Source organism: Magnolia sinica, chromosome 14 (genome assembly GCF_029962835.1).
Source record: "Magnolia sinica isolate HGM2019 chromosome 14, MsV1, whole genome shotgun sequence".
Lineage (NCBI taxonomy): Eukaryota > Viridiplantae > Streptophyta > Magnoliopsida > Magnoliales > Magnoliaceae > Magnolia > Magnolia sinica.
Window position 1 is genome coordinate 44,628,583 of NC_080586.1, and position 13,643 is coordinate 44,642,225.

A 13,643-nucleotide genomic window follows, 5' to 3' on the forward strand; every position below is an offset into this window, starting at 1 on the left:
CATTTGATTGCTTCGGCCCATTTGATTGATCCATCCCATTTGATGTAATTGAGGCTCATGATGATGTGTATTAGGCCCTTGTATGAGGTCATGGGCCCCTATCTGAATGACCCTATAAGCGACATTCCTTGGGAGCAATGTTAGTTAAAGGTCCACATTGATGGGCAATGGTGGTTGGATACCCACATTGTGACCTTCCCTTAGGCCTTGTTAGGCCCTTCCGCACCATTCTCTCTAAGGTTAACCCAAACGCTTGGGCCCCATTAATTTTAATTGGTCCATCATCGGCCGCCCATTTATGGACCCCGCCTTGCGTCGAGGTTGATTATCGATGCCGATTATCGGTACTGATTGCCGACACCGACTTCCATTGCTAATTATGAGTTTGTGACAAGATACATGCCCATACGCATCATCTGTATGTTTGTTATGAGATGTGATTAGCCATTGCATATGCCATAGTGCAGGTGGTATATGGGAATCCTTGATAGGCAGAGTTACCCCACATGAGTGCACGATATACGCAACATTGATGCATGATTGGACTGCGTGACTCATGCACATTTGCATTTGTGTGATTGGGATTATTGTGCGCCCTAGTGACATCAGGGCTGTGGCCTCCATAGACACATCGTGGGTGGCCAAATTAGATATTAAAAATACTATTTCTAACATCGAAGCGCCATAGATGTCCTTGGGTGAAAATCCCTAAACCCAATGGTACCAGAGGATGACTCCAACGTCAAGACCAAGGGAATACATGAGCGCATGAGGGACGAATACCAGGAGGTTGCGTCTCCCACTATGTCGTGGTCGGTTAGAAAGGGGTGTGGCCTTACCTGCCTGAGTGTAGGGGGCGTTGTTAGGCTAAGTTTGACCAGCTCGTGAATGAGTCCGCTATCGACGTGCCGGATAGGCATTGGCAGACTGTTGGCCAGGCGGATAGTGAGGTTTCTTGCGCTCACTTAGCCTACGGGCTTGGGAAAGGGGTAGTGCCATTTAGAGTGTACTAAACTCTAGTGATTATCCAAAATGAGAACTGTAGTGATATTTGATGCTCTAGTGATAAGCTACATTAATATGTGGATTTGGATGAGGATTGGTATGCTTGAGTTGCATCTCACATCGTATGGTCTTGATATGGCTGATAGCACTCATATCTTGCACCGCATAGCCTTGGTACGGCTGATTTCATTCATGTATCTATCAGCATGATTTTGCATTACTCTTATATTGGATTCTGAGGACGTTTATATTGTGCACACACTTGCACCGCCCTCTAAGCTTTCTATAAGCTTATGCACGATTGATGCGTGTAGGTGACGCCAGGACGCAGCTATAGCCTCATTGCAGTACGAGCGTACAGTCGAGCTTCAGGAGTTTCCATTATTATCACTACCAAAAAATCGAGCAACGGCTATGGCGATTGAAAGCTTTTAGCCACAGATAAAATCCGGAGCAATATAGCTACAGATTTAATCCGTAGCTATAGCCTAAGTGCTATGTAGCTAAAGCGTACCTCCTCACCTAAAACATATTAAATATAGATGGTGCTTAAGGGAATCGATGAGGTCCATTGGAATATATGTGTTTGATCTAAGTCGTCCAAAAATTCTAATATATAATTTTAGTGCATGGGCCCAAAAATTATGTAGATTAAATGTCTAAGTGGACCACACCATAAGAAATAATATAAATTAAATTTCTACTGTTAATATGTTGTGTGGTCCTCTTACAGATTTGATCTAACTCATGTTTTGTATCAGCACTTAAAATAATAATTTAAAATTAATGGATGGAGTGGATATATGAAATACATCACAGTGGGCCTCACGGTCCTAAAACCATAAAACGTCCAGGGAGCCGTCCATCACACGCCCCTCCAAAATCCCAAACCCCTCTAAAAACAAAACCCTCCCGTCCGCCATTTTCTCTCGCGTGCTGACGAAACCCATCTCTCAAGCTCTCTCTCCATCTCTCTCTCCATCTCTCTCTCCCACTCAGTCTCTCTCTTTCCCTTGCCCTCTCTCGATCTCTTGATCTCCCTCACCCTCTCTCCTTGTATCTTGGCCGCATTCCCCTCTCTCTGTTTTCAAAAACCCCTTTTGCTGCAAGAAGGAGAAGAAGAAGGAGAAGGAGAGGGAGAAGAAGAAGGAGCACGTACGGTTAGTTTCTCTCTTTCTCTCTCTTTATCTGTTTCTCAAATCTGTTGCGTTTGGATGCTCAATCCTTCAATCCCTATGCTCAATCTTTCAATCCTTCAATCTGCATTCCCCTCTCTCTGTTTCTGAAATCTAAGGGCCCGTTTGGCCGGTCGGATTGGAAGGGATTGGATGATATTGGAAGGGATTGGAAGTTAAATCCTGGGATTGGCAGGGCATGCCAAACAGAGTCGGTGATCTGATCTCAATCCCTGAGACGTGTTTGGCTTGAGGGATTGGAAGGGATGGGAAGGTTTAATCCCGGTATTGGCCGGGCGTGCCAAACAGACTGGATATAGCAATCCCATGTATCTCAAGACAATCCACTTACAACACCATCAATACCTAGAAATCCATGCCATCCACCCTAGTACCATTCAATCCATTCAGCCAAATGGGCCCTAAAAATGCTTTGTGGGCTCCACCATAATATGTGTATGCGGGCCATTCATTTTTTCCAGCTCATTTTAGGGCCAAATCTCAGGTGGACCACACCATAGGAAAATGTGGTTATTGAACGCCCACCATTAGGGCCTGTTTGGCCGGGCAGATTAGATAGAATTGGATGGTATTAGAGTGGATTGCACATATTTCAAGGTAATGATAGCTGTGTCAGTGGATTGGTGCAAGATCTATGGGATTGCTATATCCCGGGATTGCTATTTCTGGTCTGTTTGGGACGCCCGACCAATCCCGGGATTAAACCTTCCAATCCTTTTTAATCCCTTGAAACAAACACGTCCCAAGCAATTTTGAAGGGATTAGGGTGGATTGGATGGGATTTAAAGGTAATGATGGTGATGTCAGTGGATTGTCTTAAGATCCATGGGATTGCAACATCCCGAGATCTAGACTCATTTGTAATTGAATTGTTTATTATTGCCCTGAGAATTTGCATGGCTTGTCCCACTGTTTTAAGTTGCGGTGCATCATCAATTTACATGCTAGAATTATTTATGGCAATCTAAAGTGCCCAAAAATTGCAGGCTCCATTGTCAGTGTAGCATACCTTGAAATTCACAATTCACATTGATAGGTGATCATGACAATCTGATTTTTCTCACTAAATCAGGACAGCTGATCATTTTATTTTTGGAACCACTGAGCAATTGGACGGTTCGGGTGCCTGCCTTATCCACCATACATGTGGCACCCATGTATTGCAGTCCAGACTACCAAGCTTGTGGGATTACATTGTGCAAGGAGCATAGTTAAGAATGATGTTAACCATTTGATTTTGCTTGTTGAATCTGGACTGCTAGTTAAGGAAGCAGCTTTGGATTATATGATCATGTGATTGGTTGATAAAGTGCCCAGTTAAAGTGTCCTATTGCTTTCGTTTCAACTGAATCTGTGCTTTTGGGTTTCTTACAAAATTCTCAAATTTGTGGAGATCCCCATCTCAACAATAATTGCTTTAGCAGTTGCCCTACTAATACTGAGTGAGATCTTACTGTGAACTAGCGATTAAGAATTCTTGTAAGGTTGTAACTTGTACTTAGCTTTATGCTATTTTATTTCATGTTTCTTCATGAAAAATAGTGAAATTATGAACCATATTTAATCATGAGTGAGCTAAACTTTTTTTCAGCATGTAACTAATTGGATGATGAAGTTCTCATTCAACTAGCTTGTAATTAGCAACATGTCATGTGTGAATGATGTTCAACCTATCCACTCCATCCATCTATTTTTCCAACTCATTCTAGGTCGTCATGCTCCCAAAAAGCAGATCCAAATCTCAAGTGGACCACATAGTAGGGATTGAATCCCAACATTGAAAACTTCTTGGGGTCGTAAAAGTTTTAAATCAAGTTGATATTTGTGGTTTCCCTTCATCCAGGTCTGTGTGGCCTAATCAGCAGGTTGGATGGTAAATAAATTTACAGTGGGCCCTAAGAAGTTTTTAATGGTGGGCATTCAATGATCTCTATTTCCTGTGGTGTGATCCACTAAAGATTTCTACCTACTTCATTTCTAGGATCATGTCCTAAAGTGAGCTGGAAAAACTGATGGATGGAGTGGATATACAATACATACATCAAGGTGGACCCCCACGGTGTAGGAAACACCTGCTAACATGTTACCCGGATAACACCTAACCAGCTCCCTGGAGAAACAGTTATTGCACTTGTAAACTATGAATTGCAGAAGCCTGAAGCAAACTCCAGCACAAACAACCCATTTCTCCTACCTATTTTTTCTTAGTTTTTTATTACAGAAAGGATGAAAAATGTCCAGTGATATAAGTGAAAAGTGATCTGCATCAAGGGGAATGGAGGCCTGAAGTTTCATACTGGAATCTACTGATTACTTTGCCTACTGGAGCCCAGAGGACATGCATTAAAGCTACATGTAGAACTGACTTCTTTTCAAGAAAAATTTCCACCCAACTTGTTGTAAATTGGAATTTTGAGTGGGTTTTATTACAATCCCTGGTTTTTGTTGGTTCTTTCATGCTTTTGGCTCCACTTGCAATGGTAGCATAAGATTATACCAACATTGATGTTATGAATTTTTCAGGACAAAACTGTGCCATTTCAGCGGTGCTAAGATATACCCAGAAAAAGGTATCAAATTTGTGCGACCTGATTCCCAGGTAAACATCCTAAATGACTGAATTTGGAACTGAGTTTTTCTTGTTTTAATCCTGAACTCCCTTTATTCTTCTTTCTCATAGGTGTTCTTCTTCTCCAACTCAAAATGCAAGCGCTACTTCCATAACCGATTGAAGCCTTCCAAGCTTACTTGGACGGCTATGTACAGGAAGCAACACAAGAAGGTAATTTTGCTTGGCAGAATTTTAAGTTTAGGATCCTAATGCAAAGCGTATTTACTAATTCTTCCACAGTCTTTAGCCTCAGTGATCACAATAATAGGCTACCATTCTAATCTCTAACAATTCTATTGGCACCTCAAGTCATCGGCGCCTTCCTTTTATTTCTCTATCCATGAGTCGACCCACATGGTTGTATGGTTGGATGACCTACATTGAAACTTGATGCTACAGGACATGCCTCAACAATTGAAAGTGAGGCTTCTAGAAGAGGTGGGAGAGCACGATACAGAACAGATTGTCTGTAAGCATGATATTTTCATGCCTTAGATTGTGTCATGAGTTTCTTGGGTTTGAAACTATTGATATATGGTTTTTTCTTTGATTTCTTTGTTGATATATGTGTGGATGTGATCTTTTATATTTTATTTTTAAGTTTACGACTTCCTGGCTATTTATATGATGTTTTTGTTTATATGAATGAATATTCCTTTGACACTGTTTATTGATTTTATAATGTGTTAGAAACTAAGAAGTATTCGTTGTGGTTATTTCATTTGATTATGCTAACTTAAATTTGATATGAATGCCAATGAGTTAATTTCAGTTCATTAATAAGTGCTCCAAATGTATTCTTAGTGCTCCAAATGTTTTTGTTTTGACTATCGATTTTCTTGAAAGGACTGAAGTTTTGATGTTACAATTGTTTTACAAGGGGAATACTCGCAACCATATTTGAAACCACCACATTTGGACCACCAAATTTCTACACTTCTTTCAGAATCTACAATGGCTTTCAATCGCATTCTTTCCGGTGATCATGATGGAAATTACAAAGGCCCGCTCGTGCTTACTCTGAAGGTAGGGTACGTATACCATCGGAACCTTTTATCATATCACTTTCCTTTTGTCCTCCTTTGTTGTTTGAAATTTGTGAAGGTTCTATTAGGTAGACTATTGCAAAAGCACGTCATAGAGGAAATTTTAGACTAAATATATTGAGTTTAAGAGAACCATTAAGAAAATTAACATCTTCCCTTGATGCTAGTGGATATTAACAATAGTAAAGCCACTTTCAACTACCCATGTGACATTATTGTTCAAATTCGGCCTCCTTTACATTTAAAAAGGAAGTAAGATTAGACATACCCATCTTCTAAACTAGAAAATTTTCCTCAGTTCCTGAGATTTAAGGCTCTCTTGAATATAAATTGTTGTTGATGGGTTCTTTCTTACTATCAGTTTTGTTGGTCTATAAGGAAAACCTTGGAAGCATACAATGGAAGGTAAGGAAAAACCTCGAGTTCCCTTCTTTGAATCATGAAAAGGTATTTGTGTTCTTTTCACTGAGTGGGTAGTTGATTACTCAAGCATGACGGTTATGCGCATTCTTTCAGGTGGATGTTGCATATAGGAGGATTGGAACTGCATATTTCAGATTCAAGCATCTGGTATGTCTCTTGTCAAGAATGCACATGATTAGACTGGCCTGGCCATTTGGACATGTCATATTTATGTATTTGCTCGAAATTGATGGAACAGATCCGGATGTGTGTCGGAGCTATCCGGATGAGCGGGGGTCCTTAGAAGGTGGGAACCACTGTTATGACCATGATGAAGCTGTCCATTTCCTATGGACGTCAATGGAGGGGCTAGCCATTTGGACAGGCCGTATTTATGTATTTGCTTAAAATTAATGGAGTAGACCCGGATGTGCGTCGGAGCTATCCAGATGAGCGGGGGTCCCTGGAAGGTGGTAACCGTTATTATGATCATGATGAAGCCGTCCATTTCCTATGGACGACATTGGAGGGGCCTGGCCATTTGGACAGGACATGTTAATGTATTTACTCAAAATTAATGGAGCAAACCCGGATGTGCGTCGGAGCTATTCGGATGAGCGGGGGTCCCTGGAAGGTGGGAACCGCTGTTATGACCATGATGAAGTTGTCCATTTTCTATGGACGACATTGGAGGGGCTTGGCCATTTGGACAGGCCATGTTTATATCTGTATTTGCAGGGACCACACCGTTAACCTAAACCCGAACCCATTCTCAAATCTCAAAACCTATAACCTAAACCTAAACCTATAACCTAAACCTAAACCAAAACCTATAACCTAAACTAAAACCAAAACCTATAACCTAAACCCAAACCCATTCTCAAATCCCAAAACCTATAACCTAAATCTAAACCTTAACCTAAACATATAACTTATAACCTAAACCAAAACCTACAACCAAAACCAAAACCAAAACCTATAACCTAAACTCGAACCCATTCTCAAATCCCAAAACCTATAACCTAAACTCGAACCCATTCTCAAATCCCAAAACCTATAACCTAAACCTAAACCTAAACCTTAACCTAAACCTATAACCTATAACCTAAACCAAAACCAAAACCTATAACCTAAACCCGAACTCATTCTCAAATCCCAAAACCTATAACCTAAACCTAAACCTTAACATAAACCTATAACCAATAACCTAAATCAAAACCTATAACCAAAACCAAAACCTATAACCTAAACCTAAACCTAAACCTTAACCTAAACCTATAACCTATAACCTAAACCAAAACCAAAACCTATAACCTAAACCCGAACTCATTCTCAAATCCCAAAACCTATAACCTAAACCTAAACCTTAACATAAACCTATAACCAATAACCTAAATCAAAACCTATAACCAAAACCAAAACCTATAACCTAAACCAAAACCAAAACCTATAACCTAAATCCGAACCCATTCTCAAATCCAAAAACTTATAACCTAAACTTATAACCTATAACCTATAACCTAAACCAAAACCTATAACCTAAACGAAAACCAAAACCTATAACCTAAACCCGAACCAATTCTCAAATCCCAAAACCTATAACCTAAACCTAAACCTTAACCTAATCCCATAACCTAAACTCAAATCCCTAAACCTTAACCTAAAACCTAACCTAAACCTATACTTATGACCTAAAACTATTCCCAAATCCCAAAACCTAGAACCTAAACCTAACCTTCCCCTAAACCTATAACCTAAACTCAATTCCCTAAAGCTAAACCTACACCAAATCCTAATCTCAACTCCCTAACCTAAACCTAAACCTAAACTTGAAAACCCAAACTTAAACCCAATCCTGAACCTGAACCCGATTTCCTGAAACTAAACCATAACCCATTCTCAAATCCAAAAACCTATAAACTAAACCTAAATTAAAACCAAAACCTATAACCTAAACCCAAACCCATTGTCGAATCCCAAAACCTATAACTTAAACCAAAACCAAAACCTATAACCTAAACCCGAACCCATTCTCAAATTCCAAAACCTATAACCTAAACCTAAACCTTAACCTAAACCTATAACCTATAACCTAAACCAAAACTTATAACCTAAACCAAAACCAAAACCAAAACCTATAACCTAAACCCAAACCCATTCTCAAATCCCAAAACCTATAACCTAAACCTAAACCTTAACCTAATCCTATAACCTAAACTCAAATCCCTAAACCTTAACCTATAACCTAACCTAAACCTATACTTATAACCAAAAACTATTCCCAAATCCCAAAAATGATAACCTAAACCTAACCTTTCCCTAAACCTATAGCCTAAACTCAATTCCCTAAACCTAAACCTACACCTAATCCTAATCTCAACTCCCTAACCTAAACCTAAACCTTAACTTGAAAACCCAAACTTAAACCAAATCTCGAACCTGAACCCGATTTTCTAAACCTAAACCATAACCCATTCTCAAATCTAAAAACCTATAACCTAAACCTAAACCAAAACCAAAACCAATAACTTAAACCCAAGCCCATTCTCAAATCCTAAAACCTATAACCTAAACCAAAACCAAAACCTATAACCTAAATCCGAACCCATTCTCAAATCCCAAAACCCATAACCTAAACCTAAACCTTAACCTAAACCTATAACCTATAAACTAAACCAAAACCAAAACCTATAACCTAAACCCGAACCCATTCTCAAATCCCAAAACCTATAACCTAAACCTAAACCTTAACCTAAATCTATAACGTATAACCTAAACCAAAACCAAAACCTATTACCTAAACCAAAACCAGAACCTATAACCTAAACCTGAACTCATTCTTAAATCGCAAAACCTATAACCTAAACCTAAACCTTAACATAAACCTATAACCTAAATCAAAACCAAAACCTATAACCTAAACCCGAACCCATTCTCAAATCCAAAAACCTATAACCTAAACTTATAACTTATAACCTAAACCAAAACCTACAACCAAAACCAAAACTAAAACCTATAACCTAAACCCGAACCCATTCTCAAATCCCAAAACCTATAACCTAAACCTAATCCTATAACCTAAACTCAAATCCCTAAACATTAACCTATAACCTAACCTAAACCTATACTTATAACCTAAAACTATTCCTAAATCCCAAAACCTATAACCTAAACCTAACCTTTCCCTAAACCTATAACCTAAACTTAATTCCCTAAAGCTAAACCTACACCTAATCCTAATCTCAACTCCCTAACCTAAACCTAAACCTAAACTATAACCCATTCTCAATTCCCTAAAGTTATAACCTATAACCTATAACCTATAACCTAAACCTAACCTAAACCTATAACCTTTCCCTAAACCTTTAATCTAAACCTAAACTTAAAACCTAAATGTATTCTCAAATCCTTAAACCCAAACCTACACCTAATCCTAATCTCAACTCATTAATCTAAACCTAAACTTAAAAACCCAAACTTAAACCTGATCCCGAACCCGAGCCCGATTTCCAAAACCTAAACCTTAACCTATAATGAAGTTCCCAAAAGCTATAACCTAAACCTAAACCTATAACCTAAACCTAAACCTATAACCTTAACCTAAACCAAAACCTATAACCTAAACCTTAACCTATAACCTATAACCTTAACTTATAACCTATAGCCTAACCTCAACCTAAACCTTAACCTAAACCTATAACCTAAACCTAAACCAAAACCTATAATCATTTGGTGAGACCATTTCTTTTGTGTCAATTTCATTCCTCTTTGAGTTTTTTTTTTTAAATTCATTAAGAAAAAAAAGTGGTTATACATGATGCACTTCTTTCACTTTTCTTTCTTTTCTCCAATGGGCATTCTAATTTATGAATGACATGACTGTTTGTAGGATGATGGAATATACGAAGCTGTTGAAATTTCAGGATGAAGTCAAGCACATTTCTCTAATGAAGCCAAAGATTTGTATTTTCAGCATTATTGTAATTGTCATTGATTGAATGAATTGGATTGTAATTGATTGTAATTGTAATTGATTGAATAAAGGATTATAATTGTAATTGATTAAATGAAGGATTGTAATTAATTGTAATTGAATGAATGAATGATTGTAATTGAATGAATGAATGATTGTACAGATGGGAATTGAATGAACAAATGATTATATATAATTTTTTAATGTACAAAATAGCTACAGATATTGACCGTAGCCATTAATCTGACAGGTGTAGCCTTTTCAATTTTGCATATTGCTACGGACTTTTAGCTACAAATAATATCCGTAGCTGTTTGAAGTTTTTGTTATAGATATAATTGCTACGAATTATATCTGTAGCTATTACACCCTATAGCTACGGATTAAATCCGTAGCCATAGGTTCAAGACCTATTGTTACGGCACCTACGGCCACGGTCAAGCTACGGACCAAAACCGTAGCCATAGGTCTATAGCTACGGTTTTTATCTGTAGCCTTAGCCCTGTTTTTTGGTAGTGATATCATTATCTTGTATTTCCTTTCTTATACATTATACCTTCAAGTTTTTTATCATAGTGGAATATGTGATGGTGTTCTTGTGGTTATTGTTCATGGGTTATGCTTATGTTTATGTTTATTATGAATTAAAATCATGTTTGAAATCCTCCTTGTAGAATCCCATGATCGGAACCTGGTGCATGGGTGCCGAGAGCCGAGAATGGGGTACTATGGAGGCTATCAGTGCCGGATTCGGCACTCGAGAATTTTGTGAGCCCGGTTTCTGAGTTTGAGGCGTGAGAGAGAGAGAGAGAGAGAGAGAGAGAGAGAGGAGAGAAGAGACTTGAGCCAAGTCAACTTGACTCAACCGAGTCGACTAAGGTGAACCCACCTTCTCCCTCCATGTTGAAATTTTTCGATTATAGTTATCAATGTTATCACTATTAACATTAATAGGATTTTTAATATTTAGAATGATTAATCATTAATAAATTACCTATACTATTGTTAGTTGTTATAGATAAATTGCAATTGTTAAATATTAGTGTTTCATGTTATTGTTATTAAAGATTATCATTGACGCTAAGAGCATACTGCATATTTTCATCACAATGGTTATTACTGTCATGTTAGCTAATAATAATCATATATCGCTAGTATCAACGGTAATTTTTGTGATTATTAATATTAGTAGAATTGTGGTTAATCATACAATCAATTGGCATATTAAATCTTATAATCTAGCCTAGACCTAAACTCTAGGACAAAATCCTAGGCCCAAGTAACCTAAACCCTAGGTCTATACTTTAAACATAAGTGATGAGACCATAGCACCTATTATCATTACTAGATTCATTATTATGACTATATCATCATTTTTCTCCTCATGAGGTTAGTATAATTCTTATTAATGCGATTATTAATATTAGTACTTATTATATTATTGTTAGTAAAAATTTTATTATTATTACTTACATTATTTAAGAGATTTTTTAGCCACTATAAGGACATTAGATATTGTTAGTATATCTAAATATCAACTTGTGGATCATCATTATAAATGTTGATGGATTAATACTCCTATTATGAGCACTATTTGATTCATGGTACAATAATAATAATAATAATAATAATAATAATAATAGTAACTTGGGAATCAAATACTATAATCTAAGCATCGAATTAAACTTTAAGATAAGACCCTAAAACCTAGATAATCCAAGACCTGGGTTATATTAATCTTGACCATGGATACATTGTAGAACATTGATCTCACGTACAACTTTACAATTCATGATAGGATTTGATTTTAAGGGCACATGTGCTTCCTAGAAACATTAGTGGTGATTCGATCCATAAGGTGATGATTCTTCCCCTTGAGCTTTCCATTTTCTCATTAGCTTAGGCGATAGTTTTCATTTTAATTTTGATTGATAATTGATATCTTCAAGTTATAATCACATGCGTTAATTGTTGGAATTGAATTGCTATATTACATGGTTATTATTCATAATCATATTTATTTCATGTTTGTAGATTATTTATGGATTGCTTATGGAACTTAAACTAGTACATCAGTGGGAAACCCCCACTTATAAATGTTCACTCATGCTTGGGATTGAAAAGGCCGAGCTAAGAGTCCTAGATGGGGGAAGGGGGGGGGGGGGGGTGAATAGGACTATGCCAAATTAAAAATTAAATACAGAAATAAATAAAAGTAAATAAAGATAGCACTTAAACAATCTCACAATGCAGAAATGAATAATAACCTCAAACGTACAAGTATTGAGAGGTTGATATAGATGTTATTCTAAGAACAACCTTACACTAAAAACCAATGGTTTATGGTAGGACAACCTAATTCCTAGAACGGTCTGTGTATCAAAATCTCAAACTGATACAGAAAAATAAAGAATAAAATAACTAAGCTATTACAACATTCCCACACTTACATAAAAAGATTACAACATTCTCCACAAATGCTTAAAAGGAAATTACAACATTCACAAAATGCCACAATCAATCATCCACTACAAGGCCAGAAATTATAGTGGTTCACTTGTGTGTACACCAACTGCTTAGAAAAACAACCACACAACTACTCCACTCCCAATATCCTCAAACAGTGGATATTGGCGTTCACTATGAAATAGGTTTTTCAAGGTTCACCTAAAACCTTCACAATTGTGTCTTTCAAGTGGGCTTACACAATTCAAAAACCCCACACTCTGAGTTTTCTAGATCACCTCAGACAAACCAAAAGAAAGAGATTTTTCCTAGCACAATCTCAAAGAAACCAAAAAAAATAGATTTACAGAAATGTAAAATACTTATCTGGATCTTCTCCTTTGATGCAGCCCGGTAGAACTAATTCGAAATAGAAGTTCAATGTAGATGTTCAATGTTCACACTCACTTATGAAAAGGTTCTAGGATCTAAATAATTTTTAGATTAGATCACATTGGGAGAGCTTGATTTGATTTTGATTCCAAGAAATGGAAAAAACTAAAATCCTTTCTTCAAATGAGATTGGAATGTAGAACTCAAAATCAAATACAAAAAGCTAATTAAAGAGAATATTAAATGAGCACTAAATAGCTTAAGAATATCACTAACTTATCTCTTAGAGTGGTGTCTTGATTTTGTTTAAATTCAATGAAAAACTCTAAAAATCGTGCTCTATTTATAAGTGCAAAAACTGTTCACTCGGTTGGTCGAGCAGTCTCCATGACTGGTCGAGGCTATAACAGAAAATCTCGAAAATTAGTAACAAACCTTAGAATGGTCGAGGAATTTCTTAGACTGGTCGAGCAAGTACTAGGACTAGTCGAACATAGGCCAAGACTAGTTGAGAAAACAGTCTATACACTTATGTAGTGACCCAATTAAAGTATGCAATCAAAATGACCTAA

The 13,643-nt window shown here is 37.2% G+C and overlaps 1 long non-coding RNA gene across 1 annotated transcript; it reads left to right on the forward strand.

Moving 5' to 3' along the window:
- The first annotated feature begins 6,113 nt into the window (after positions 1-6,113).
- Positions 6,114-10,327, forward strand: LOC131225395 (uncharacterized). Its single transcript, XR_009161342.1, has 2 exons — positions 6,114-6,428; positions 10,150-10,327. It is a non-coding gene; the product is annotated as an uncharacterized LOC131225395 (long non-coding RNA).
- The last annotated feature ends 3,316 nt before the right edge of the window (positions 10,328-13,643 follow it).